The sequence below is a fragment of the Rhinolophus ferrumequinum genome, chromosome 3, assembly GCF_004115265.2.
Source record: "Rhinolophus ferrumequinum isolate MPI-CBG mRhiFer1 chromosome 3, mRhiFer1_v1.p, whole genome shotgun sequence".
NCBI lineage: Eukaryota > Metazoa > Chordata > Mammalia > Chiroptera > Rhinolophidae > Rhinolophus > Rhinolophus ferrumequinum.
Window position 1 is genome coordinate 56,992,920 of NC_046286.1, and position 20,504 is coordinate 57,013,423.

The 20,504-nt window shown below is 31.6% G+C and overlaps 1 non-coding gene across 1 annotated transcript; it reads right to left on the reverse strand.

Moving 5' to 3' along the window:
• Positions 1-12,879: 12,879 nt before the first annotated feature.
• LOC117020954 (U6 spliceosomal RNA) lies at positions 12,880-12,985 on the reverse strand. The gene has a single exon (XR_004422778.1). It is a non-coding gene; the product is annotated as a U6 spliceosomal RNA (small nuclear RNA).
• Between the last annotated feature and the right edge of the window lie 7,519 nt (positions 12,986-20,504).

Consider the following 20,504-nt stretch of genomic DNA (forward strand, 5'->3'; position numbering starts at 1 on the left):
AAGCAAAAAAATACTAAGAAAGCATTTGTGTTAACAGATATTTTCCTAAAGTAATTATTACTTTAAAATATAAAAATATAATAAATATATTGAATAATGTATAATAATTATACACCATGACCTGGTGTGATTTATTTCACAAATGCAAGGTTGTTTAAATATTCAAAATCAATCAACCACATCAATAGGTTAATACAGATAACTCACATGATCGTATCAACTGAAGAGAAAAATAATAGAAAAATCATAGAAAATCATGGGGGACTTACAATGTAGAAGCAAGAAGCTAATTCAACAAGGTCACAGGTTACAATATAAAGATACAAAAATCAATTGTGTTTCTATGTACTAGAAATGAACATTTGGAAACGAAGTTTTAAAATACAATATTATTTTAAATTGTTCTAAAGAAAATTAAATACTTTGATAAGAGTTTAGCAAAATATGTACAGATCTGTATGCAGGGAAATTATAAAAATGCTGGTGAAATAAGTAAGGAATCGTATTGTGTTCACGTTTTGGGAGATTGGACATAGTTAAGATGTCCATTCTCCCACAATTGATCTTTAGGATTTGCCCAGTTTCTGTTAAAATCCCAGCAAACTTTTTACATATTAGCAAACATATTCGAATATTTATATGGAAAGTTAAAAGTGGTAGAATATTTAGAACAATTGTTGAAAAGAATAGATGTTGGAAACACTACTTAATTTGGGGACTTACTACATATCTACAACAATCAAGACAGTGTGGTGTTGAAAAGGTATAGACACATTAAAGGAAGAGCAGAAAAACAAGAAATAGACCAACACAAGTATGTACAATTGGATTTTGACAAACTTATAGAGACAATTAAATAAAGTACAGGTGACTTTTCAGCAAATATTAAGCATTGTATCAAGCAAACAATCCATGAAAGTAAATATTGATAAATTGTATTTCATCCAAATTTAAAATGCATGTTTCATGAAAGATCCTATTGAAAGGGTGGAAGGAACAACAAGCTAAAATTGGGAGAAAATACTTGGCAAATCACACACTAGACACAAATAAGCATCTCAAATATATAGAGAACTGTTAAAACTTAACAGTAGAAAAACAAGAAATTTAATTAGAAAATGGACAAAAAAATACATAAGCAGATATTTCACCAAAGAGAATAAGCTGATAGCAAGTGAGCATATGAAAATGTTTAACAGAATTAGACAGTGAGAAAATGAAAATTAAAATCATAACGTATTGGAGTGACTAAGTTAATAAAATAATGAAAATACTGAATGTTGGCTTGGTTAAAGGTATACTAAATTTCTCATAAATTTCTGGTAAGAATGTACAATGGTATAACAAATGGGAAAGTGGCTTTCATAAGACCAAAATACATTTACTTTATGACCTAACGGTCACATCCTAAAACATTTATCTCAGAGAAATTAACCTTATAACCTGAACATGAATGTTCATGAAAGCTTTATTTGTATTAGCCCAAAACTGTAAATAGCCCTGTTGTTCTTCAAATGGTAAGTTGTTAAACAAACTGTGGTGCATCTATAAAATGAAATATTACACAGCAATAAAAAGGAATTAACCACTGACACATGAACAACCTGCATGAATTGCAAGGGACTCATGTTGAATGGAAATGTCAATCTCAAAAGGCAACATAGAATATGTTCCCTTTATATAAGATTTTTTAGCTAATGTAAGGATGGAGAACAGATTAGCATTTGGGGAAGAGTGGGGTTGGGGCAACTATAAAGGGATAGTATGAGAGACTTCCTTTGGGATGATGAAATAGTTCTGTTTCTTTTTTGTGGTAGTGGTAAAACAAATCTAGATGTGATACAGTTTCCTGGAATTAAACACATACACAAAAATTAGCACATGTAAATGTTGGAGCAATATAAATAAAATCAGTAGCCTAATTAACAGTATTCTACCTTGATAAATTTCCAGATTTTTGTTGTTGTTGTTTTTTGGTTTTTTTGTTACTGTAGTTATATGACATGTCACTACTGGGAAGTTTGGCAATTTGTAAATAGGAGTGATTCTCTATTATTTTTGTAAATATTCCAGTATGTTCATGATTTCAAAATTCGAAATGTACAAAAATACATCTAGTTTTTTTTTTTTTTCAATTTTCAATAAGCTAGAATTTTTTTTATTAAATTTATTGGGGTGACATGGGTTACCATGTTTCCCCGAAAATAAGACTTAGAGCATCAGCTCTAATGTGTCTTTTGGAGCAAAAATTAATATAAGACTTGATCTTATATTATATTATATTATATAAGATAGGGTCTTATAGAAAAATAAGACTGGGTATTATATTAATTTTTTTCTCCAAAAGATGCATTAGAGCTGATGGTCTGGCTAGGTCTTATTTTTGGGGAAACACGTTAGTAAAATTACATAGGTTTCAAGTGTACATTTCTGTAATACATCATCTATATATCACATTGTGTGTTCACCACTCAAAGTCAATTCTACTTCCATCACCACATATTTGACCCCCTTTATCCTCTTCTACCTTCCCTTCCCCTCTAGTAACCACCATACTGTTTTCAGATAAACGTTTTCAGATTTTTTGGGTAGATACCCAGAAGAGCAATTGCTGAGTCACATAGTAATTCTATTCTCAATTTTTTGAGGAACCTCCATTCTGTTTTTTTCATAGTGACTATACCAATTTATATTCCTACTAGTAGTATATGAGGGTTCCTTTTCCTCCATAACCTCTCCAACACTTGTTATTACTTGTCCTGTTGATAATAGCCATTCTGACAGGTGTGAGGTGGTATCTTATTGTGATTTTGATTTGCATTTCCCTCATAGCTAGTGAAGTTAAGCAAGTTTTCATATATTTGTTGGCTGTGTCTGTTCAAGTCCTCTGCCCATTTTTTAATTAGATTGTTTGTATTTTTATTTTGTGTTTTTGTTGTTGTTTAGATAAATGAGTTATTTATATATTTTGGATATTAGCCCCTTATCAGAGGTATTGTTTGCAAATATATTTTCCCAGTCAGTTGGTTGCCTCTTTGTTTTGTTGATGGTTTCTTTTACTGTGCAGAAGCTTTTAAGTTTGATATAGGCCCATTCCTGTATTTTTGCTTTTACTTCTCTTGCCTTTGAGATAAAATTCATAAATATCTTGTCTGAACTTAAGTCCATATGTTTAGTACCTATGGTTTCTTCAATGCAGTTTATTGTTTCAGGTCTTATATTTAGGTCTTTCATCCATTATTTTGTGATATGGTGACAGATAATATAAGCTAGAATTTGATACTTTGTATTAGTTCATAACAGAATGATGGAAAGCCTTCTCACATTTTAGATCCCATGTCTTTCCAATTCCAATGTTCCATACATACACATTTGTAATTTACCAAGGATACATTATTGTCAACTGACTATGCCTTCCCTGTAGCTTGTATAATCTATTATCCTTCTTCCATCTTGAAAGAACAGGCAAATATTACCTACTCTGAAAGTCCTCTTAGACGTACTGTAAGTGGTATTGTATCTTAAGTCTGTAAATACCTTTTCCCACATCCATACACATACCTGTGTACTAATATCTATCATGGAACTTATTTTGTTATCGTGTTCCTACAATTACGAGGGTGCAATATATGGGTAAGAAATGCTGTCAGTATTTCCATCTCCTCATATGGTATATAGAATATAGTAGTCCATATAAATTAGTTGATAATAACAGATTAAATGAATGAAAAAACAAAATAAAATATTTTGGAGGGACACTAACTTCTAGAAATAGCTGTTTAATTATATGTTTTAAGGGATAAGCCCAATTTTTCAAATGGATCTGGAATGTTTTTTAACATAACATTGACATTCAGATTTTTTGTTGTTGTCTATTACTAAATCCTGTAGACACTGATTTGTTTGATGAGTTAAATTATTAAATGTTGAATTAATGGGAAATATTTTATGAATATTAAATATAATTATTGCATGAGATATATTTTTTTAGCTTTTAAAGTTTCTTAAAATATTCATGTAAATAAATGCATATAAAACTTTCTTGGAAAACCTAAATGCAAGAACACATTTTACTTTGTAGTAGAAATATGTAATATCTCAAGAGTTTAACTCTGCAGAGCATATTTACTGGAATATATCTTATATTGATTACATACATTTCTTCTGTTTTTATGCTTTTACAATGATTACTTTTCAACAGTGCTACTTCATCTTACTTTCAACTCAAAAATACCATTCTGATTCTGTTTACTGTGTATATTATTTAATTCTATGTGCTGGGAATTTTAAATTTAAATTTGTATAGTATAAATGAAAAATTCAGTTAGAAGTTTGTTTCTTATTCTTCATTCCAATATTTTCATTTGAAGTTAGAGGAAATAAATTCTTTTTTCCCCCTAGAAATGTTTATATAGCAAGATATTCTTTGTATTACCTGTCGAAATTTCACATTCCAGTAGTTTAATAGAACAACTAATTTGACTCTAATTATGCAAATTCCCTTTTAAATACTGTAGTTTTGATGAACAGGTACAGCAAATTAAAATACACATGAGCTTTTTAAAATAACTGAACAGATGCTAAGATTATAAAACTTGCTAATAGTAAAATATTTGGGAAAAACATGGACTATGCAAATAAGCTCTAAAACAAAGACTGTTGAAAAGCTGGAAATCCTATGCTTAACAAATGTATAAACATATAAGATAAAGTTGGTCTATTCTCAGATATTCTCTGATACGTCTGAGAATGTGTGTGTGTGTGTGTGTGTGTGTATACATATAAAGGTGAATAGTAAATAATTATATATATATATACACACACATATAAGGGTGAATAGTAAATAATTATGTGTGTGTGTGTGTGTGTGTGTGTGTGTGTGTACACATATAAAGGTGAAGAGTAAATAAACAAATATACTATAAGGATTTGAGAGTGGCCCAAGCTGTGAAGGGGACAATTGAGTTATAAAAAGTAAAAAGGAAACTTTACAACATTTATGTGTCTACTTGCTGAATAGAAACATCTTTTTTTTTTTTTTTTGCCACTTTCAAATAGTAATGTCACTTGGATATTGTGAATATCTGGCAGGATAAAAGAAGCTAACAGAATAAAGTTTAATGCAGGACCATATTTATAAATAAAGGAATAAGCTCTGCTCTAATTTAATTGTCAGTACTCTCTGTCCACATATGTGTAGGCTATGGACTTGTGGTCTGCCTTTTCGCATTAAATTTTGAGAACCATGGTATCAAACCGGAGTTCACTCCCACCTGTAAATCCTTTTCAATCTCCTATAAGGTTGATTTTCTATTCCCCACACTAGCTCTTTCATTCCTTTTCCAATCCAATTACATGCCATCTAATCCTTTCACTCTCAGATGAACTTTCTTTTATTTTGGAGAGAAAATAAAATTCATTAGAAAGGAACCATGTTAACTTCCTCTAAAAGACAAAAAAAAAAAAAGGAAATAAAATAAATAAAAATGGACAAGGATTTCTCCTGAAACCCAAATCTAATTTCCTCATTTCTGCCTGATTCTATGTGCTTTTGTCTTCCCAGGGATTTATTTAACCACACACTCTCCTTTTATCCATTTCCTCTCTTCTGGATTTTTCCATAAGTATTTAAAAATATTAAGGTTGTTCCAGTGTGAAAAAAAATATATATATATGTATGTATATGTATATATGTATACATATATGTATATGTATGTGTGTGTGTATATATATATATATTCTCCCTATAGATAGATAACTATCTACCCCTTGCACCATCTGGTAACCTGTCAACAACCTCTCCTTCATTTTACAGCCATTTTGCAGCATATCACAGTTTATTACACTGGCCATGCTTAATAGTCTTCCTTTGCTTTAGGTGAGAAAACACACACACACACACACACACACACACACACACACACCACCTACTTTTTCTCTGGGCACCCTTGCAGGAACATTTTTTAAAAACCCTTTTGCCTTTCCTAAACTTCCATTTGTATTCTTTAAATGTTTCTCCTAAATCCACATTTCTCCTAATAGTACAATATTCCCCTGGGCTGTCTCATTTACTATCATGACTACAATGTTCATTTGTTTTCTAACTCATCCAAAATCTATATTTTCATTCCAGCTTCTCCTAGACTTTGGAATGGAATACTCAAAATATATTACACACAACTCCTTGGAAATAAGGCAGGAACCTCAAACTCAACATGTTCACAATTGAAATCTGCAGCTTCTCTTCCCCTGGTCATTCTCTTCTGTTTCCTGCTTCACTGCAGGTTATCTGTCAAACCTGAAGTGCTTAAAACAGAGACATGGGCATCAGGCAGGGTCTTGCAAAAATCTCCCCTGATATTATCTCTGATAGGATATTTTACAATAATCTAAAGGAACTCATTTAGAAAAAAGATACACATAAATAATATTAGATCAATATAATCTCTTTTTCTGGTATTCTATGAATTTAAATTAATTCTTCAATTATTATTATGTTCAATTATCTCCTTCTGGCTAAAATGAATGAAACATTCATTTGTCTGATTGTGGAATAAATATCATAATTTTTTCCTCACATTAGTGGAGCTAATCTTTAGTCAGCTGGATTTCTTTTTAAATCTTATACCTAGAATTGAAGACTTCAAATAATTTTCTTAAGAAACTTAGAAATAGTATAAATCATGTTCATAATAGCTTTCATTATGGATAAAGCATAAAATACATTTTAAATTTTAATCATGCATTATTTGATACACATGTAACTTACATATAAATATGAATTAAGCTAATAAAATTAGTATCCATGAATCTACTCTGTGAGATTATTGGCAGTCCTGTTTTCTCATCTGTGAAATGCCTGTTTCTTTAGCCTAATTTTATATTTGGTTATTTGTATTCTTTTACATATTGGTTTGTCATAGTGGTTCTGAACAATAAACTATTATGTACTACCTACCGTGTTTCCCCGAAAATAATACTGAGTCTTATATTAAGTTTTGCTCCAAAAGACGCATTAGGGCTTATGTTCAAGGGATATCATACTGAAAAATCATGCTCGGGCTTATTTTCCGGTTAGGTCTTATTTTCGGGGAAACATGGTAGTTTCATTGCTTATTATTTTTTCCAGTGTTTTTAGTTGTCTTTTAACTTAAAAAAATGCATTTCGTTAACATAACTTTGATACATTAAATATCAACTTTGCTTTAAATTATTGTTTCATGCTATTGTGAAATAATCTGTCTGTCTACCTATCTGTAATCGATCTATCTATCATCTTTCTAGTTGGTTTCTCTCATTAATAATTGCCATGGATTTTTTTCAGAATGGTCCCTGACAGGTAGCCCTGAGCTACCTTTCTAAGCTTTTTTTTTTTGTATGAGTTTTCTAAGTAACTAATAGTATCATCTATTAATAATGTTTGTTTTATCCCTGTTGTCCGGTTAATATCCGTTTTCTCTTGAACTAAAATTCACTTCCGTTTAAATATTATTTATTGATCTTTGCCATACTTCAACTCTTTGAAGCTTGTTATGACTTTCAGGGGGAAATTATATAATGTCTCTCATGGTGAAAAGAATCCTACAATTTTCCATGAATATCCATGCCCAGAGTGATTAATTTATATTCTTTTCATACACAAGATCTGACAATTAAGTTCATGAACTTATCTTAGAAAAAGTGCTACATACCTCATTGCTGAATATCACTACAGTCACCTTCCAAGTACTCCCCTTGGAAACTATGCACCAACGCCAGTTGCCTAATTCACCCCGCAAAGCAATTTTGGAACTCATTCTCTGGAATGGCCATCAGAGCTGTCATCATATTACTCTTGATGTCCTGAATGTCATCAAAATGTCTTCCTTTCAATATTTCCTTTATCTTCGGGTAAAGAGAGAAGTCACTGGGGGCCAGATCAGGTGAGTAGGGAGGGTGTTCCAATACAGTTATTTGTTTACTGGCTAAAAACTCCCTCACCATTTGAGCTGGTGCATTGGGATGCAAGAGCCATGAATTGTTGGTGAAAAGTTCAGGTTGTCTAACTTCTTCATGCAGCTTCTTCAGCACTTCCAAATAGTAAACTTGGTTAACTATTTGTCCTGTTGGTACAAATTCATAATGAATAATCCCTCTGATATCAAAAAAGGTTTGCAACATTGTTGCAACAAGTTCGCAAACTTAATTGTCAGAACTCATATGTATTTTTTTCCAATATGAAATATAACTACTATTTTTGGTGTGATTTATAAATGAAGATGGAAATACTCTTTAATAAATATTGTTTGTGTTTTGTTTCACTAAATATATTTTTGTGGTGCCTGAGGAAACTTGGGAAAATGTACCACCAAATTACTTATCTGTATGTCAAAATTAATTCCCAAAATTAAAATATAATGCCAACTATATTTATGCTATTACATTTACGAGACTGTTTCTTTATTGGATGAGGCCAGTGACATTTGGTTCGGTTTTTATTTACTTGAACATATTGTTTTCTCCTTTTAAATATTACTTTATTTTCCTATCACATAAATTTATTAAATTGTGCAAATAATTAAATATAACAACATATTTTATCTTTATTCATAATTCGATCTAAGTTGCTAAGATGTCTTATATAATTGTTAAGTTTTCTAAATGTATATTTTTCCTTACACAGACTGAAAATATACCGAAATATTCATGCCTTTTTGGTCACTAAAAAAAAAAGGAAAAATCGTTTAGCACTTGTTTTGTTCCAAGGACTGTTTTAAAGCCCAGACTTACATTAATCCATTTAATCCCCACAAGAAAAATATGATGTAGATACTGTTTTTTTTTTTTTCATGTTTTATGGACTAGAAATGGAGACAGAAAGACTAAACGACTTGCCAAAGGTGAAATAACTAGTATAGTTTGACTTGTAGCATCTGCTTCAGTGACTAAGCTATTGTCACCTAACTATATTATTTTTCATAGTGACTTCTGTAAAAAAATAAACAAAAAACTAACCTGACATAAGCATAGTATGGTTTCTTCCCTTCCTTTTTTGTAATTGTTTTGAATTAGAGGATAATTTTTTAAATTAATTTGATATTTTTATAAGTGGGCAGTTCTAAATTAATTATTCCTGTAATAGAAAACCCCTCTAGATAAGTATAGTCTGTATATCATAAACTATTTATTTACCTATTTTTTTCTCCAATAGAGTTTGTTGCGTGCATTGCAAAATAAATATCCTTCATCATAGGTCTGCCTGACAGTTTCAAAGAAAGGTTAATGTTTTCTGACTGTAAAAACTCACAGAAGAGGTAAATGCACATTCTACTCTGAGGACCAAGTATGAAAGTTAGACATTTATGAACTATAGTGAGTCTATATTGTATAGCTCAAAATCAAGAAGAATAGTCTAAAAATGGATTCCCAAGTTTGATTGAAGATTTTTAGGAAATAAAGATATAAATATTAACAATATTTTAAAAAATCGTACTTAATATCTTTTCTCTAGATTCTGCCAGGTTCCTAATGGAATATTTCTAGTTTGTAGAATAAATATAACTATTTGAAGATTTAATATAAACATTAAGATAAGCGTTTTATATTTATTTTTCACTTTCAATAACACTTATTTTCTACCCTCTATTACAGGAGAGAACCAATGTTTACAGCCCTTAATATTGACCAATTATGTAAATTTAATATTAAAACGATTTCAAATGGCTTTTCATGCTAGATAATGCAAACTTTTGTTAATATTTTTAATAGTGTGTTTTGATGAGAAGGTTTTAATTTTTTAAAGTCTAATTTATCATTTTATTTTCTTTTATGATTATTACTTTCTGTTTTGAGAAAATTTTCTCTATGTACATGGTTGAGAAGACAATTTCTATATTTTCTTCTAGAAGATAGGTATTTTTAGTTATGCTTTGATCTATATTTTAAAATTAATTTTTGTATCAAATGAGAAAGGGGTTAAGAATCGCTTATTTAATATTGTTATCTAATTTTCCCATCAATTGTTGAAAATTTTTTTCTTTTCCATTTGGATTGTCTGATGCTTATGTGGGAAATCAACCAATTATAAAAGTATGGATCTGTTTCTACCCACAGATATATTTTTGTCACTCTCGTAAATAAATTTCTGTCGGTATGCATAAATACAGCTGCTGCAAATATACAAAAAAATGCAACCTGTTTTTGTATGTTTATCTTTAATCTGTGATCTTGAAAACTTTACTTATTAATTCTAGTTTTCTGATTATAGATTCTTTCGGATTTTAGCTATCTATGGCATCTTCTCCTCTTCAATAACTTTAAATAGAGGCATTATTTTATAGTGCATCTTATGGTTTCTCATTACTGCCAGACTTATCATGTTTCGTAACTTTGTACATTGTAATAAGATATGGGATATCTCCTCCAGCAATATTTTTTAACTTTTATTTATTTAAATGTATTTTTCCAGGACCCATCAGCTCTAAGTCAAGTAGTTGTTTCAATCTAGTTGTGCAGGGTGCAGCTCACAGTGGCCCATGTGGGGATCGAACCAGCAACCTTGTTGTTAAGAATACCAATCTCTAACCAACCAGCAATTTTTAAAGGAACATTTATTTAGTTATATAAAACTTAAAATAAAACAGGGCTTAGAGTCAGACAGTCCTGGTTATGCCTCTAAGTTATTCATTTTCTACCTGTAACATATGAAGAAGAAAGTTTTCTCAGCCTCATTTAGCACATCTATAAATTCTGTTTCTTAAAAAACAACCATATATTATTATGAAGGTTAAATGAGATTTATATGAAAATCACTCAGTTCCTAGAATATGGTAGAAAGTCAAAAAACACTATTGAACTTTTGTGCAGACATAAATTTGAGTAATTTCTGTAATATTTTATATCATAAAATAAAAACAAAAATATTACCTTCTCTACAACTTAAAATAAAATCATTCAAATTAGTGATGGCAAATGATAGGTAATAATAACAAAGTTAATAACTTTTCTTGACAAATTGTATCTTTCTACAGAGGAAGTAGTCTCAAATTCTTCCTCTTACACAGACAAAAGCGTGTTTATTTAAAATACTATTATTTGAATGATAATTTTGAGTAAGCATATATTATTAAAACTTTTTTTTTGTAATAAATACCTCATTTTACAGTTAATGGAATAAAAACAAAGTCAGTTATTCAAGAAATATGTGATAATAATTTCTTAAATGAGGAAGTTTCAGATTTAGTCTTTAGACCTGGTAAAACACTCAAAAAATTTGTTGAAACTATATTGGTAAGGATTAAAGCCTTCTGATGTTCTAGATATACTACGGACATATTTGTAAAATATTGTCTTATTGCTCCACAGTATTTTCTTCTTCCTTGTTTGTTTTTAACATTTTCTTGCTTCCTTTTTGCCCTGACAATCTGATGTGAGTTTTCTTTAAATTAATTCAGAAAGCCTCTGCAAATCGTTTTTGTTGCTTCATTGAAATACAGTATTATCCTTGTTATTAAATATGCCTTTACTTTATCTGATTCTTTCTGCTCTCCACTCAGCCTCTGTTGGAAGAAAAACATAGTCTCATTTTCTGATTACAAAATATTTCAATCCCAAATTCATACCTATCGTGACACATCAAAAATTGTTTTCTTTAATACTTGAAGTAGAATCCTATCTTAATTTTATGTACAAGAAAATTAATACATATTTATGTTTTAAAACAACAAACAACAGTTAACATTTGTAATAAGGAAATGAATTAACACATAAATGAAGAATTAGGATATATATCTTTGGGGAAGGAGCTATATGTATATTTAAAATCTGAATTTGCCTTATTAAAACTATTTAGTGGACCAAGTAATTGAACGTTTGAATTTTACATGTCTGTAGTTCAAGGTAGATGTATGGTTATATATCTACTAATAAAAACTCTGCTGTTGTAGTAAAATAACACAATACTGCTCTACTGGTCCTCAAAACAGAAGTATGAAAATGATTGAAATTAAGAATATATTTTTCTATACCTGTCGATTCAATATACGTGCATGTATGGTTTTGCAAGTAGACTTACACAGACAAAATCATAGAGTAATATGAAAAGTATACATTTAATGGTTTTATGGCATCAGAGTAATAGTAAAAATAGGAACATTTCCTTTGAAGTACGTTGTTCAAGCTAACAATTTTTGGAAGGTTATTTTAATTCAGAAATATCTAAGAAAACAAAATAGGAAATAAAAAGCATTACAAATGAAAAATTTAGAATTTACTAATGCTTAAGTTATACGTATCTATTTTCATATGAATCTATATATTTAGTAAATTACTATAGATATATATTTATAAATAGCATGTGTGACTGGGTTAATTAAGAAGACTTTCTTCCAAATAACGTGCTGGTGACACCTTCTGCCAGAGAAGCTCTGGCAATTCCACACTGCCCATATAGAGGCAGCAATGTACTTGGAAGAGACAACAGTTAGTTGATTGTACTAAAACTTTGGTTAGAGCATATAAACACTTTTTAATAAGGCTATATGTTTATTTTTAGTGACTTTAAAATGTGAGGTAAGGTACTATTCCATTTGAGGACATAGGACATCTACCACTACCTCTCTTTCTCCATCACCTATAAGCCATCCATTTAGCAGCCATTACAGATAAGTAGTGCCAGAGATTTCCTCATTCTGATTAAAATTATTTTTTTCTTAGTTCTCATAGTTTTGCTCTTAACTTTTTTTATTAGTTTCAGGTGTACAAAACAATGTAATAGACATTTCACCCTTCACAAAGTGATAACCCCCCCCCAATCTATTGCTCCTCTGACATCATATATATCTATTACAATTCCATTGACTCTGTTCCCTATGCTGGACTCCGTGTCCCGTAACATATATAAAAAATCTGGAATGCTTCATGAATTTGCATGACAACATGCGCAGGGGCCATGCTAATCTTCTCTGTGTCATTTCAATTTTAGTATATGTGCTGCCAAAGCAAGTACTCTACTGTTAACTTCTGAATTTATTTTGTTTTGATTGTTCCTAATCTCAGTGATAATGTTTTGCATTATTCTCTATTTACTTCTATATTTAGTCCTTAATAGTCCTTAATAAATGTATAGATGCTATGACTTGGTTACAGATATCAGTAATCATATTTCTAATGTTATAACTGTTTTAATTTTTCAATTTTTAAACTTAGGTATTTTATTTGAAAGAACAAATTCATTTCAAATATGTTTCTGAGATTTCAAACTCAACAAGCACTTGATCTGTTTTCAGTGGAGAGCAGTAGTTTTTATGTATTTTATTTCATTTTAGTCTTCATAACACTCTATGACAAAGGGATTGATAATTAGGTTTCTCATATTAGATGTCACCAACTGCCCTGAAATTCCAACTCTGTCGGAAAACCTATCAGTGCTCACTAGTGTGCTATTACGTGTTTATGTGGCTATAATGGAAAAGGGGATTTCCTAAGTTAATCACTATACAAAAATAGGTACTCCATTACTGAAATTCTTTTTTCTAGATATTTTGCTAAATAGCTCTTGCAAATTGTTCTACTGCAAATGAATTTTCTAGCCTGGGGCTATTTTAATTCCTAATACTATCACTGCGCTGATACACTAGATATTATGAGTTCCTGGTGTCTCTCTCTGTAATTGCTCTACAAGGTTTTCCTGTTTAATTATGATATGCCCACCACATATAGGAATGTTTTTCTTTGCATGTATGCACACATATCCACATGCATGAAAGAACACACACACACACACACACACACTCACACACACGTTTTTTGACCAAAAGATTTGGGTATAATGAGGTGAGTTAGAAAAACTCCTGTCTACTTTGGATAAAACCTGGCAGGTACTCGAAAGCGCATAACTGAATTAAAATTGTTTTTGGTTTAGAAAAATAAACCCTAGTGGAAACACAGGTTGATAAATACTACAATAAAATTTAATTTAACACTTAGTGTAAAATGTAGCATACTCCATAAAGTTGGAGCTATGAACAACAGAGGCATAATAAGCCATATTCCAGATTTCTGGCCAACCAAAATTTCACTGACATCTTGTAGGGGAAAAAACTAGTAAAATAATCTCTACGAAACTTACTAACTTCAAACCAGAGAAACGGCATCATTTATTAAAGTGCTGGGAAGTTGATAATGATGATGATGATAAGCAAAACGGATAATAGTGTCTGGGATTTTGGAGGCCTTCCACCTACACTTTCTGCATGTGTAAAGAGAAAAGCAAGCATCTGGCATACCAGATGGTTTATATTTGTTACGCCCAAGGATAAAAAAGAGCATGGAAGACAGAAAGACATGTTCCTACTGATGCTAATAGTTTAGTATTCAAATTATGCTACAAGCATTTTTTTTCTCTAGAGGAGATTAATGTTACTATGCATCAAAAAGAAATTTTAAAAATGAACTGTTAAGGAAAGAAGCAGACTGAATTTAAATGTATTTTTCTTTGTAGAAAATTGAATCCCGTACTCATCTGCAGAGTTGTATTAGTACTAACATAGTGTTATTTTTCCAAACTTCTGGTAGACCATAGCTCAGCTAGGAAAGGCCCCCTCTTAGTCTTCACCTGGTATGTTTTTCTTCCTGATGTAAAACATAACAGATTGAATGCCCCTTTTTAGTGACTTATTTTAATGTTTGTCTAAGTCAGGATGGTCTCACAAGATATATAGAGTACTATGTCCTCCAGCATGTATTCGGCTTAGAGCATCTCTTAATGTAAGTCCTGCATTTTAGCACTCTGTGCAGAGCATAGGGCTTCATTAAAGATTTTCTCAAAAATGAGATAATTGATTACCAACCTCTTATGCCTTTCAGGAACACAAGTGATCAAGCTTAACAAAATGGATTCTAAGATTCTTTTAAACATTTGAAAGAACAAGCTAATGAGAAAATTAACTGAATTTGGTGAAGCCAAAACTGGATTCAGAGTGGCATTGAAGCCCAAATAACTCAAATTTTGAAGGAAACATAAATATTAATACTTGTGTGATTATTTGGTTGAGATAATATGCTAGGTCATTAGAAGTGGTGGTGGGTTTTCCTCCTGAAAAAAAACAATGTCAATAGTCAATCATCCAAGGATGTAAGTGGTCAAGCCTGAGGCAGAAAATAAGGGACTAAAAGATGGGTAAGTGTCAGGGGGAGTTTGGGGTAAATTCTTTGTCATAGAGAAGTCTGGGGTAATTTCAAATCAGGGGAGTAAATTTTCCTTAGTTTCATGGAGATAAGTTATGATTGAGGTAATGAGCAGGTATTAAAAGAGCTCTAAAGAAGTAGAAATGCTATGTTACTGACTTCATTAAAATTTCCTGCCATTCTCTAAAATCTTGAAAACACTTGTAATCCAGTTTCTGCCGTATTGTGGAGAAGTAAGAAGTGCCTATTCTCCATTTGGGAGCAAACTCTTCTCTTTATTTTCTTCTTCCATTTTAATGCATTTGCTGTGATTTATTTATTAGTCTTATTCTCAAATATTTTCTTCAGTAGAGTAACCTGGGTCAAATATTCTGTCTTTTTAATGATCCCACTTACCTTTCATTTACCCTGATAGAAGAATGATATCTTAGATATAGAAGTCTAGGGCTGCAGTCATTTTCCTCAATACTGTGGATGCTGTGCTATATTTTCATCTAGCTTTCAGGACTGAAGATGACAAGTAAAATTATACATTTTAACCTCTTTGTACAAAGGGGTTTTCTTCTGGCATAAGGCTTATAACATTATTTTCTTTCCCTAAAAAATAAAGAATTTTAACCACAATATGTTTAAGTAATATTTATTATTAAAAACACAGCTTCTTACTTTATAAACTCTTTAATTCCTCAAACAAATGGCTGTCCTCTACTTAGGAAATTTTCTTTTGCGTATTTTTAAATTTTTTTTCCTTTACCTTTCAACTGCCCATTTTTTTGTTCCTTTTGAATGACCTTATTTTTCACAAGTGAGATCCCTTGGATTTATTTCCCACACGACAATCCTTTATTTTTTTTAATCTGTTTTCTTGAGATTATTTTAACTAGAAATTTTCTATTTCTAGTTAATTCTAGTTTCAACAGTGTATGTGTTTCTAGTTAATTCTAGTTTCAACCATATATGCGCTTTTTGTTGTTGTTGTTTGTTTGTTTAAGTTACTTTTCTTTTCTTTTTTATTTATTTTTTTCAGTTTGAATATATGTTCTTAACTTTCAGGACCGTTTCTCCCCTACACATAAATCCCCTACACATAAGTGATATGTATATATACTCATCTTTTTAAATCCAGCAATATTATTTCACTGGTTTTGTATTTCAAAATTCATTTGATTTCTCTGGTCTTTTTCTTTCTTTCTTTTTTTTTTAATCTCCCTTAGCTTAATGGAGTTCACACATCTTGATTGAGCACTCTTAAATTTGGGATTACTGCAGGTGGTGAAAGGAAAAAGTGATTTCTACTCTTGATGGTGGGTCTGTGGTTTCAAGACAGCACATTTGGGCTCTTGTAAAATTTCTCTTGTGTAGGAGAGAAACCAACTAACCAAAACCATTAACTCTAGCTTTATTAAAAATGTAATATGGAAAATGTCAAGATGAGTGTTCTACAGTAAACCAATTGCTTAATATCTTAATGGGATAGATTGGGAAAAGTCAAAATTCAGTTTTGTTCTGAGAATTATTCAATGTTTAAATTATGAAATGTATGGGAAAACTAAGATTGTATTAATTGTGATAAGGATGAATAAACAGTAAGACTGTGGTCACAATTTTGCTAAAGATCAATTTAGGCTTATTAAAGAGGGGACGGAAGATATAGTAGAGACTAACATCTTTTGTGCATTAATAGAAATTCTGTTTATTTCTTAAGCATATTTCACACTTGTTTCTCCTCACAATTGTAGCATTAGGGCAAGGAAGACAGGCCCCACATTAAGCACCATTGTGAACTTTTGGACATAAAGTTCCAAAAGGACTATCAAAACCCTACTTAATCTTACTCTGAGTGACTAGAGATCCCTAAACACCAATTCTTCCAGGGACTCAGTTCTATCTCCTGGGTGCAATTGTTCTTCTCCAGTGAATATCTTAGCCCTCCTGGAAGGGAGCCCCTATTAGTTTTCTCATCAGACATCTCAAGAGAATCTGTTATTCATTCTCCTGGATTCAAATTGGCAAGTGTTTTGAGGATGAGTGTGATGGGAAAAGAAGGCTCACATTCAGTTCACCTGTTTCTAGGATTCACAATCCTTTTGCTTTTTGTGACTTATCTCATGAGAAGTTTCACAATTTGTTACAAATGTTTCCTTTTTTAGTTATAATTTAAAAGAATCATTCATGCATTAGTAAGTTGGTATCCACATGCCAAAATGTTTCACTACATAAATAACTAAGCAATGAATAGTGATAACATGCTAACTATTTTGAACCAAGGGGGAAATGTGGTCATGTCATAAATCATATATTTTTTTAATAATCCTATGAGTGTCTTTGCCTTGTGAAAACCTGTGCATTCATTTTCATAACAAGCATCATTTAAAAATTAAAGAGCAATTTTTACAATAGTGCCAAAGGTCCTAAACCTAACAGTTAAATTTAAGCCATGGAAGAAGAAAGGTGAAGAGGAGTAACAAAATAAAGTAAAATAAAATCTGTCTTATTTGTACTAAATATGGTTAATGTTTAGTTTATGACACTATTATTTTGTCTCATTAATGTGAATTTGTTTTTAATAAAATGCAGAGCTTCTAACTTAATGGATTTATTCTTTCTATAAATGAATGTCCAAAGCACTTAAAATTTAAATGAAATTTTATGACAACAAATACACTATTTTACCAGTACAAATGAAAGAGACAAATATTTATCAGACTTTAAATGGCTACAATGAATCACTTTAGAAAGCATATTATCAGGTTTTGTCCTTGACTTGAAAATTAATTATTAATTTTATATTGTTAATAAGTATTGATATTGTGGAGTAATACAAAATTACAGTGAACATTGGAAGACCTATCATAATAATTTTTCAAATATCTAAGTGTCAGCCTATTATTTTAGTTATTTAAGTTTACAGTTCTTAATACAGTGAAGGCCATTCATTAGTATTGTTTAGATAGTTTAGTGATAAAACATTCCCGAATCGTACACTAAGCCTGATGGATATTTCTGAGAAATATATGTAATGACCTTAACTGGATCAGAGTAAGTAGTCCAGTCCACGTTCACTGCACATGGCAATGTGGTCTCTTGCAGGTCGTTTCTTGATTATTTGTTTCTTGTGTTTTATCTATTTCAAATTAGATTCTATGTTTATTTGTGTGGTTTTTTTTTTTGGGTGGGAGAGCAGTAGTAATTCTTGTGTTATATGTTTTTGTTTCGAAGCCCATACTTTAGTTCCCTGCATATATTATACCCTTTGTGGTAGGCTTAAAAAGGCCCCCGAAGATACACAGGTCCTAATCCACATCATTTGTGGGAGGTACTTTGCAGATGTAATTAAGAAAATAGGGTATATGATTGGCCCCTAAATGTAACTGCAAGTGTCCTTCAGAAAGGGAAACAAGGGAATACTCAAACATAGTAGAGAAGAAGGCCACATCACAGAACAGAAACTTTGTCAGGGAGACAATGCTATGGTGCTGGCTTTGAAAATAGGAGAAAGGGCCACAAGCCAGGGAATACCAGTGGCCACAAGAGGCTAGGAAAGACCAGGAAACAGATCTTCCCCTGAAGACTCCATAAAGAGCACAGCCCTGTCAACGCCGTGCTTTTGGTCCAATGAAACCCAATTTAGACTTCTGGCCTCTTAAATTGTAAGAGAATAATTTGGGTTGTTTGCATCCTTTAAGTCTGTGGTAATTTTTTACAGCAGCAATAGTAAACATATAAACCTCTATCAACACATGTTGTCAGAAATAGTAATAGGAGGTAATAAATTACATAGTCCTAAATAATGCATACTACCTTGTTTTGACTCAGATGGCCATAGCAGCTGATATTTGAAACTGTATAATAGGTCTGTGATCTGTCCTGCAGGTTTAAGTAGTGCAGCAGCCTTCCTGAATTTCATCTCAGCTGCATTCCCTTTAGTTCCAACTGGCAGTGTTTCTGCTCATATAATCCCATAGGTTCTTTGGAGAGGGATAGTCCAGCCACATCCTGTTCACTTTGGAACACTTTTTCTCATCTTTTACAATATGGAGATGCTAAGAATTTTCTAAATCTTTAAGTTCTATTTTTTGTTTTGATTGATTGATTGATTTTTGCTTAACAATTCCTTATTCAAATAAGCTATCTCCTCTTATATTTTACAGTCAGAAGGAATCAAGCCACTCCTTCAACACTTTGCTTAGAAATCGCCACAAAACACACGTTATAACAAGGATTACGTTTCCTCCGGATTCCCAGGACATGTCCCTGCTTTCCATCTGAGACCTCACCAGAATGGCCTCTAATGCCCTATGTCTTCCAACATTATGCTCATGATTATTCATGCGTTCTCGCAGAAGACAGAGGCTTTCTTTCTAGCTCTCCTTTTTGCCCTCTGAGCCCTTACCAGAATTGCCTTTAACATCTATATTTCCACCAACAATACTTCATAGATATCCAAGATTTTTCTAGCCACTTCAAAACTCTTCTAGCCTCTACCCAATACCCAGTTCCAAAACTGCTTTCACATTTTAGGTATTCATTACAGCAGCACCCCACTTGTAGGTACCAAAGTCTGTCTGAATCAACTCAAGATGCCATAAAAAACACCATACACAGGGTAGCTTAATGAAGAAAAATGTCTCTCATGGTTCTAGAAGTTCAAAAGTCCATGGCTTGCAGGTGGCCTCTTTGTCCCTGTGTCCACATGTGCACAGAGACGGTGGTCTGGTGTCTCTTCTTCTTCCCATAAATGACACCAACTTTAACTACCTTCTTACAGGGTCAATATCCAAATGCAGTCACATGAGAGTTAAGGCTTCAACATATACATTTTGGGGTACACAAATCCAGTGTACCTTGAAATACATGTCAGTGATACTAAAGGCAGAGTGACCATAGGATTTCCAACATGAGAACATTTGTATATAGTTTAGCGATTTATTTTTAAGTGAGTTCTAAATGGGCACAGATATTAAATAGAGTTCAAAGCCAGTTGTTACAATACATCAAGAAGTGTTATATTATTACACGAGCAGGCTTCTCTGTAATAAAGATTGCTACATAGACTTAAGAGATAGAAACCTGCATTCATTTTTTATCACATTTTAAGATAATTCACTTAAAATGCAAAAATATGATTTGGAAATTTTTCTATTTATTACATGGAAGTTGCTATCTGATTAATTCAGAATTGCCAGAGATTTTTTTTTAATGCAAAACCAAATAACTTCTGTTTCTCTCATCTTCCAAATTTTAGATTTCGCTATCTACTGCTATTTATTCATTCATTCAAAAAACATACTTGATAGATGTGATAGAGTTGAATAAATGGCCCCTGCTATTAAAGAGTA